Consider the following 7,918-nt stretch of genomic DNA (forward strand, 5'->3'; position numbering starts at 1 on the left):
CTGTAGCAGAGCAAAAGCCATGAGGTCAAAGGAAATGCCTGTAGAGCTCAGACAGGATTATTGCAAGGCACAGATCTGGGGAAGGCTACCATAACATTTCTGCTGCACTGAAGGTTCCTAAGACACAATGGCTCCATAATTCTCAAATGGAAGAAGTGCGGCACAACCAGGACGCTTCCAAGAGTTGGTTGCTGCTCAAACTGAGCAATTGGGGGAGAAGGGCCTTAGTAAGAGAGATGACCAAGAACTTCATGGTTACTCTGATTGAGCTCTAGAGATCCTCTATAGAGATGGGACAGAGTTCCAGGACAACGATTACTGCAGTCCTCCACTGATCTGAGCTTTATAGCGGAGTGGCTAGATGGAAACCTCTCAGTGCAAAACATGAAAGCCTACTTCGAGTTTGTAAAAAAGCACCTGAAGAATACACTGATTGTGAGGAACAAGGTTCTCTGGTATGATGAAACCAAGATTGAACTGTTTAGTCTCAATTCTAAACATTATGTCTGGAGGAAACCAGGCACTGCTTATCACCTGCCTGATATCATCCCAACAGTGAAGCATGGTGTCAGCATCATCATGCTGTGGGCATGTTTTTCAGCAGCAGGGACTGGGAGACTGGTCAGGCTTGAGGGAATGGAGCAAAATTGAATGGAGCAAAGTGCAGGGATATCCTCAATAAAAACCTGTTCCACTGCACTCAGGACCTCAGACTGGCCCAAAGGTTCACTTTCCAACATGACAATGATCCTAAACACACAGTCAAGGCAACACAGGAGTGACTTAGGGACAACTGAATGTTCTAGAGTGGCCCATCAGAGCTCTGACGTGAACCCTATTACACATCTCTGGAGGGACCTGAAAATGGCTGTCCACTGACTGTCGCCATCCAACCTGACTGAGCTTGAGAGGATTTGCAAGGAAAAATGGCAGAAAATCCCCCAATCCAGGTGTGCAAAGCCTGTTGGGTCATATCCAAAAAGACTCAAGGCTGTAATTTCTGCCAAAGGTACTTCAACAAAACACTGAGTGAAGGATCTGAATACTTATGTCAATGTAATATTTCAGGTTTTTTCTTTTTAATAAATTTACAGACATTTCTAAAATTCTGTTTTCACTGTCATTCTGAGGTACTGAATGTAGATTAATGAGTAAAAAGATAGATTTCAACAACTCTACAATCAGGCTGCACCGTAACAAAATTGACAAAAGTGAAAGGGGTCTGAATACTTTCTGAATGTACTGTATATTCACTAATTCCTTTCTTATTACTTGTACAGTTGTGACTGTTAATAAAATTCTTCACAGTAAATGTGTTTTAATTCAGAGGGCTGCTAGAAAATCCTTTTAGTGCTGGGCTACACATTAAGAAAAATAATTATATTCAGTCTTCTTGGGGTTGTATTTTTCTCCTGCATGGTAAGAACAGGCATCAGGGAATATTCCACCTATATTAAAATAATATCACCTCATATGTCATTGGAACTTTCAGTCATCTTACCTGCATTTGGTGTTTTCGGCTTAAAGTGTGATCGGAGCTGCCATATTTCTATAAATCTTGTTGGGGGTGTGTGGAGTGCTGGCGTTGTTTCAGTAAGTGGATTGATAGGCTGTGTGGTTGTATCATGATTGGTAGATTGGTGCTGATTTGTGCTGGCTGTGTGTCCGTTGTTTTGTGTTGTAACGGCCTGGGTGGTGGGTGGGGCTCGTTTCCAGATGTCTGGTAGGCGGGAGGTATCGTCATGTTTATTCATGTTGTGGGGGTGTTTCTCTCTTTCCAGAGGTTCCATAATTATTCTCTTGTTGAAGTGTTCAGTTTTGGAGATTAATTTAGTTCCTTCAAAATTAATTTCATGTCCTGTAGCTTTAAGGTGCTGGAAAAGGGAGGAAGTTTTTTCTTTTTTTCTTACTGCGTTCTTGTGTTCTGCGATGTGTGCATTTATTCTCCTGCTCATTATGTATGTTGCAGGGCAGATTTTGCATGGTATTTCGTAGACTCCTTGGTTTTCTAGTTGGATTTTGTATTTGGAGTTTCTTAAGATGTTGGCTATTTTTTGACATCTGAAAACCAGCCCTAGTCAACAAATGAGCCTCACCTACCACCCAGGCCGTTACAACACAAAACAACAACGGACACACAGCCAGCACCAATCAGCACCAATCTATCAATCATGATACAGCCACACATCCAATCAATCCACTTACTGAAACAACGCCAGTACTCCACAACCCCCCACCAAGATTTATAGAAAGATGGCAGCTCCGATCACACTTTAAGCCGAAAACATCAGCCTGAAGATGGCGAGTGAGACCTCGCTGAAACATTGCCAGACAATCTCAATCTGAATACAACAAGACCAGCATACCATTCTGCTTCTCAAGACACTTTCATAAATTTAACACTATGGAAGACTGAAGTGAAGGAGCTGGAGCAGGAAAATTGTATTCTGCAACAACCAGTAGAAACCACATAAAACCATCTTCCGTTTGGGTGCTCATCAGCCATGTACATGTCAATTCATGGCATTCTTTGGAATGGATGTGCATGCTAGGAATTTTGAAAAGTTTCCGAAGTGAGGCGTGGGAGGAGTCACACATGGGTATTAACAGCCCTTTTGCCCTGGAGACTGAAGTTAAAATGGTAGGTGCCTTTGAAAGACAGGAAACATTGTTGATCTGGAATGAGAAAAAATCTTAGGCATCATTTATTTACCCCTTTATTAGAAGCATAAAGTAGAAAAAATGCAAACACTCATATTTCTGATTTAACAGAAACTGATTTAATGAAACAATGGCGGAGTGGGGGGGGAGATTTAACAATGTGAAAATGTTGACTTTTTAAATCTCTCAAGTTACTATCTCCTATACCTAAGAATATGCTTGAATATCCTTGGTGAAATCTCCAAAGGTAAGCAAATTCTGGGTAGCAAGAAAGGGCGAGTTTGAAGCATCAGTAAATATATCCATCTTCATAATTAGGAAAAGTAATTGATCCTAAACAACTGCATGCTGTATGTCTATACATGCAGGCTTTCTTTATTTGTATAATCCAGGATGCAGGAATTCAGCTTTTTTGATACCAATTTAAATTTTGATGGTTTACAATACAATGTATCGTCTTGTGTATACCTCCCTCAGTAAATCCTACAAGCTTAAATCCTATAAATTTAAAGTGCTATAATTTAAGGAGGTGTGCTTAATAGTATTTATAGTACTCTAAGTGGTTTCCATGCAGCAACATAAGATACTTAAATTTTGGACAGCAATAGAAGCTCCCATGCAGTCATGAAAAGGCTGTTTAACTGATGATTGTAAAAAAAAAAGGGCAGGAAGCATTTTTTTAACCACTTATGAGAGTAAAGCGCTGCAAGGATGCTAATTCACATACTGTATACTGTAGCAAGCTATGCTTTGTATTAAAGAACCATTAAACAATGGCCGCCAATGAATGGTGTCTTTCATGTAAAATGTCAGAAATGTTAGATTCAGGAAGTGCTAAAAAAAAGTGTGTGCAGGGCAGGGGGAGGAGATGGAACAATTGCCCTCTGATTAGGTTGTCACTGTGTTTTGCAAAGTCCTGGTTACTGTTCAGTTGTTGTGATTTTACTGATTGTTCACGTTAGAAAGTTAATATATATTGCGTAGATAGTTTACTTAGAGTGACAAGTGGAGTGTTCATTTCCTTTGAAATGGAGTTCAGAGCTATTAAACTATAACTCAGACTCATCACTGAAAGGCTGCTTAAAAAAATAAGGGTGGGGACCTTGATATATGTGCATGAGGAACTCCATTCCCTTGAGGTATTATCAGAGCTACACGCCAAGAGAAAAACAGATTAATATTGCCGTATTGCTGCTTGGCTGTATTTTTAATTGAAGTTATGCAAAGGACCACACATAGCCAATTGCAAAATGTTTTTTATTAAGGTCACTTGATGTTGCTTATATGAAACATAATTAACATACATTTAGGATGAGAAGATTACCATTACTATTACTATAGCTTTATGGTGATCTGAAAAAGAAAATGCAACTTCCCTGTTGAAATTGATATTCTTAACAAGCATAGGAAGAATTGACCTATTGAAAACACCAGGCTAAGCAGTTGTTTCTGTGGAAAGCAATACTGTTTTTTAAGGTATTGGGGTGGGATGGGTAGAAATATCCCTATAATATAAAAGTTTATGCATAAAAACATAGCAACTCTGATACCCTATTTCCGCTTGTATTTCCTGTGCAGGATTCTTATAGGAGAAGGCAATTTCCATCTGCTGACAATCAGGTTGGGAGAGGAAATGATTGCTGAGTCCTTAGGCTTATAAATCGTCCCAACAGAGGAGAGATGTCACTGTCTTCTCCAGGGCTTCACTGAACTATACTAACACTGAAATTCCTGATTGTCTACTTTTCACAAATTTAGCATGGCTTCTACAGCTTTAGAACACAAGGAATGTTAAGTCAATAGTAGGTAGAGCACTGAATTGAAATATAGTTAATAACTCTATAAGTCTATATACTCAACTGCAAAAGTGAAAAACAAACCTCAAATGTTACAACTTGACGGATTTTCATATTGTTGACTTCTGTCTTATAACTAGATCTTATAACTAGATCTTATTAAAAGGCTGCTTCTTGTACTTTCCACACATTGTATAAATATACCAAAATTTGAGCACAATCCTGGAGATGCCCCCTTTTTTCCTGTGCTTGTGAGGTTAGAATCTGCAGGGAATCTGCAAACATAATATTATAGAAAAAAGGAAGGCTGTGGACAACTATAATCTGTAACATTAAAATTGGGAACCTATGCCATTTCCTGTTACATATGAGGCAGCAGTCATTAGCTTGCTTCAATATTTTGTTAACATCCTACTGAGAAGTTGCTAAAAGGGCTTTCATGGCACTAGGAGCCAAGCCAACCTACGTGGTTCCTACGGGACATATTAGTTGTACACGTCAGGCATGTAACTAAAGCAGTTGCCCAAATAACTGTCTAAACAATTTCTGAAAATATACAAACATTTTCATCTAATTTCTTCTGTACAGTAAATCTAGAGAGATCTGACTGGCTTAGCTGAAGAATTTGGTGAACAGAAAATGCCCATCTTTTCATGATTGCAACATGCTTGAACCAGGAATGTACTTTGGATTCTCTACATGTTCTTTTTCTTTTTTCTTTGGTCCAAATAGCAAATTGTTTGAAATGTCAATTTCCACTAGAACCAAGAATGCCGCAACAACAGCTTTGTGCTCTGGAGGATACTTGTGTAACTTGCTTTGCCCCAAGCAGAATAAAGAAAACCAATTAAAGCCCAATAATCATGAGAAATATTGATACCTTCCAGAAGTGGCTGGAATATAGTGGCTACACACATACCCACACCCACACCCACACCACACCACACCACACCACACCACACACAAATTCTATCCCTTGACACACGACCCATTTTATTGTTTATTTTACTTTATTACCACAAGTATCCCAGAAATACTACTGTCAGCTGAATTATTTATTCCGTTTTGGGAAGAGACATAATATTTTAAGAGCAATTCAGGAAAAACATGTTTTATATATCCAATCCCATTTGTTTGACATGGGCAGTTATGGAAATTAATTAAATAAGTCAATATTAAAAAAAACATTTTGGAGCAATACACGTGAAGACTTGTCATTAAGAACTGCTTTGTTCCCAAATGTAAAGTACATTAATGGATGGTGCAGATTTTAGGACAGACAAATGCTCTACTTAGAACTAAGCAATGGCAATCTAATTCTTGAGCTAATATAAGATCATATAATGATCCCATGTTATAATCTTGGAAATATAATTTAAAGCACAAACATTTGGAGAGGGGTGATAACATACCTGAATTTTTGCCCTTTTGTAGATGCTCCAACAAAATGGCTGCCATTATCAGCCAGATTTATAACAAAATAATTGTTTACCAGAAGGCAATGATCATGCTGGCTTCCTACCATCCCTTCAAGTTCTTATGAAATCCCCTTTTTGTTTATACAGAATTTTTGGTCCAAGAAATATACTTATACAAACCACAACTACAACCACTCAACTTTTTTATTTTTGAAGATGCCAATGGAGCCCATTTTTGAAAATTATAATCAGACTGGTGGGAAACCCGAACTAAAAGACAAGTGTTACGGCCATCCGGCCTTCTTTTTGAATGCTCTGAAATATAGTGTAATGTGTGAAAACACAACTTTTCATTCCTAAATGAGACCTATTTCTTCTTCACATCAGGTAAAAATCTCAGATGGGGCCAGAGGTGGGTTCCTACCGGTTCATCCAGGTTCGGTTGAACTGGTAGTGGTATACCAGACTGGATCACAGAAGTGGCAGCGACGCAGGCTGGCCATGCCCCTGAACCGATTCTCTGGTTGCTACTATCACCATCTTTTGGGGGAGTTCTGCACATGCGCAGACCATTTCCATTGAATTTCGCATGCGCACACAGGGCATATCCAGCACACACGCACAAACATGCACACGAGTGAACCAGCAAGTAACACCAGCTAGAACTCACCCCTGGATGGGGGCTACTTCTCTAGATGTTTAGCATTGTTATAACCAAAAGCATGTTGGTATGCTTTATAAACTCTCAGTTGCTCCAAGGATGTTGGATTCTATCTGATTGAAACAAACTTTGCAAAATGGCCTTAAGGACACCCCTCTTTCTTAGAGACCATATCCCTAATTTAGGGCCACCTTAACTGCTCTTGTGGAAGACTATTTATATCACTGCCCACCTCACTCAGAGAGAGGCTCTGGGTAGTATACAAATTAGTCAATATAACAAAACATTAAAAATTGAATAATTTAAGAATAAAAAACTTTTTTTTAAATGTAAAAAAAAATACAAAAATGTTCCAAGGTGGAAAAACTAGGAATTCATAATACAAGCCCGGGGGGTGGCTATGTGGGCCTCCATACAAGGTTGCAATCAGGTATTGACCCCTTTGTGGAAGGCCAAAAGATTGGCAGTGTTCCTTAACTCTGAGGGCAAGATATTCCTACAAAGCAGGGGCAGCAGCAGAGAAGCCGTCTTCCTTGACCCTGCTGGTTAAAATTCTTTGACTGATGGGTTATGTAGCATGCCTTCCCTGCCTGAACAAGTAGGATAGGCTGATGTGATGGGGTGAAGTTGGTTCCACAGGTAGCATAGTCCTATGCCATAGGGGGCATTATAGATAATAACCAACACCTTGAATTGGATCCGGAGGCAAACTGGCACCCAGTCCAGTTCATGAAGCAGAGGTGTTATATGTGCCCTTCTCTGAGCTCTCAGTGTAACTCGCACAGGCACATTCTACACCAGCTAAAGCTTCTGGATATTTTTCAAGGGTAGCCCCATGTAAAGCGCATTGCAATAATCCTATCAGGCAATGATCAGGGCATGAGTGACTGAGAGGAGGAGGGGGGTCCCTGTCCAGGAAGGGGCGTAACTGGCACATAAAGTTGGGAAAAGACCCTCCTGGCTACGGCTGCCACCTGCTCTTTAAGTAGGAACTGTGAGTCCAAGACCAAGTTATTCACTGTCTGGGGTAGTGTGACCCTATCCAAGACCAAAGATGAGAAACTCCTGGACACAGAGAGGCTCACCCACAGCCATTCCATTTTATTAAGGTTCAGTTGAAGTCTGTTCCCCATTGTGACCTCCACAGCCTCCAGGCATTGTGAAAGGATGTCTACCGCATCACTCACTTCACCTGGGACAGAGGTAGATAGATGGGTATCATCAGCATATTAGTGATATGTCCTGTAGTGACAGATGATCTTGCAGCAGTTTCTTGTAGATGTTAAAGAGCAGAGAGAATACCAAGCCCTGTAGTACCCCACAAAGGAGGGGCCATTGCTTCAGTAGACTTTTACCTTGTTTCTAATAAAAAGCTAAGATGA

This window comes from Thamnophis sirtalis, unplaced genomic scaffold (genome assembly GCF_051295495.1).
Source record: "Thamnophis sirtalis isolate CommonGarterSnake01/CBP01778 unplaced genomic scaffold, rThaSir2_p1.2 scaffold_1, whole genome shotgun sequence".
Taxonomy (NCBI): Eukaryota; Metazoa; Chordata; class Lepidosauria; order Squamata; family Natricidae; genus Thamnophis; species Thamnophis sirtalis.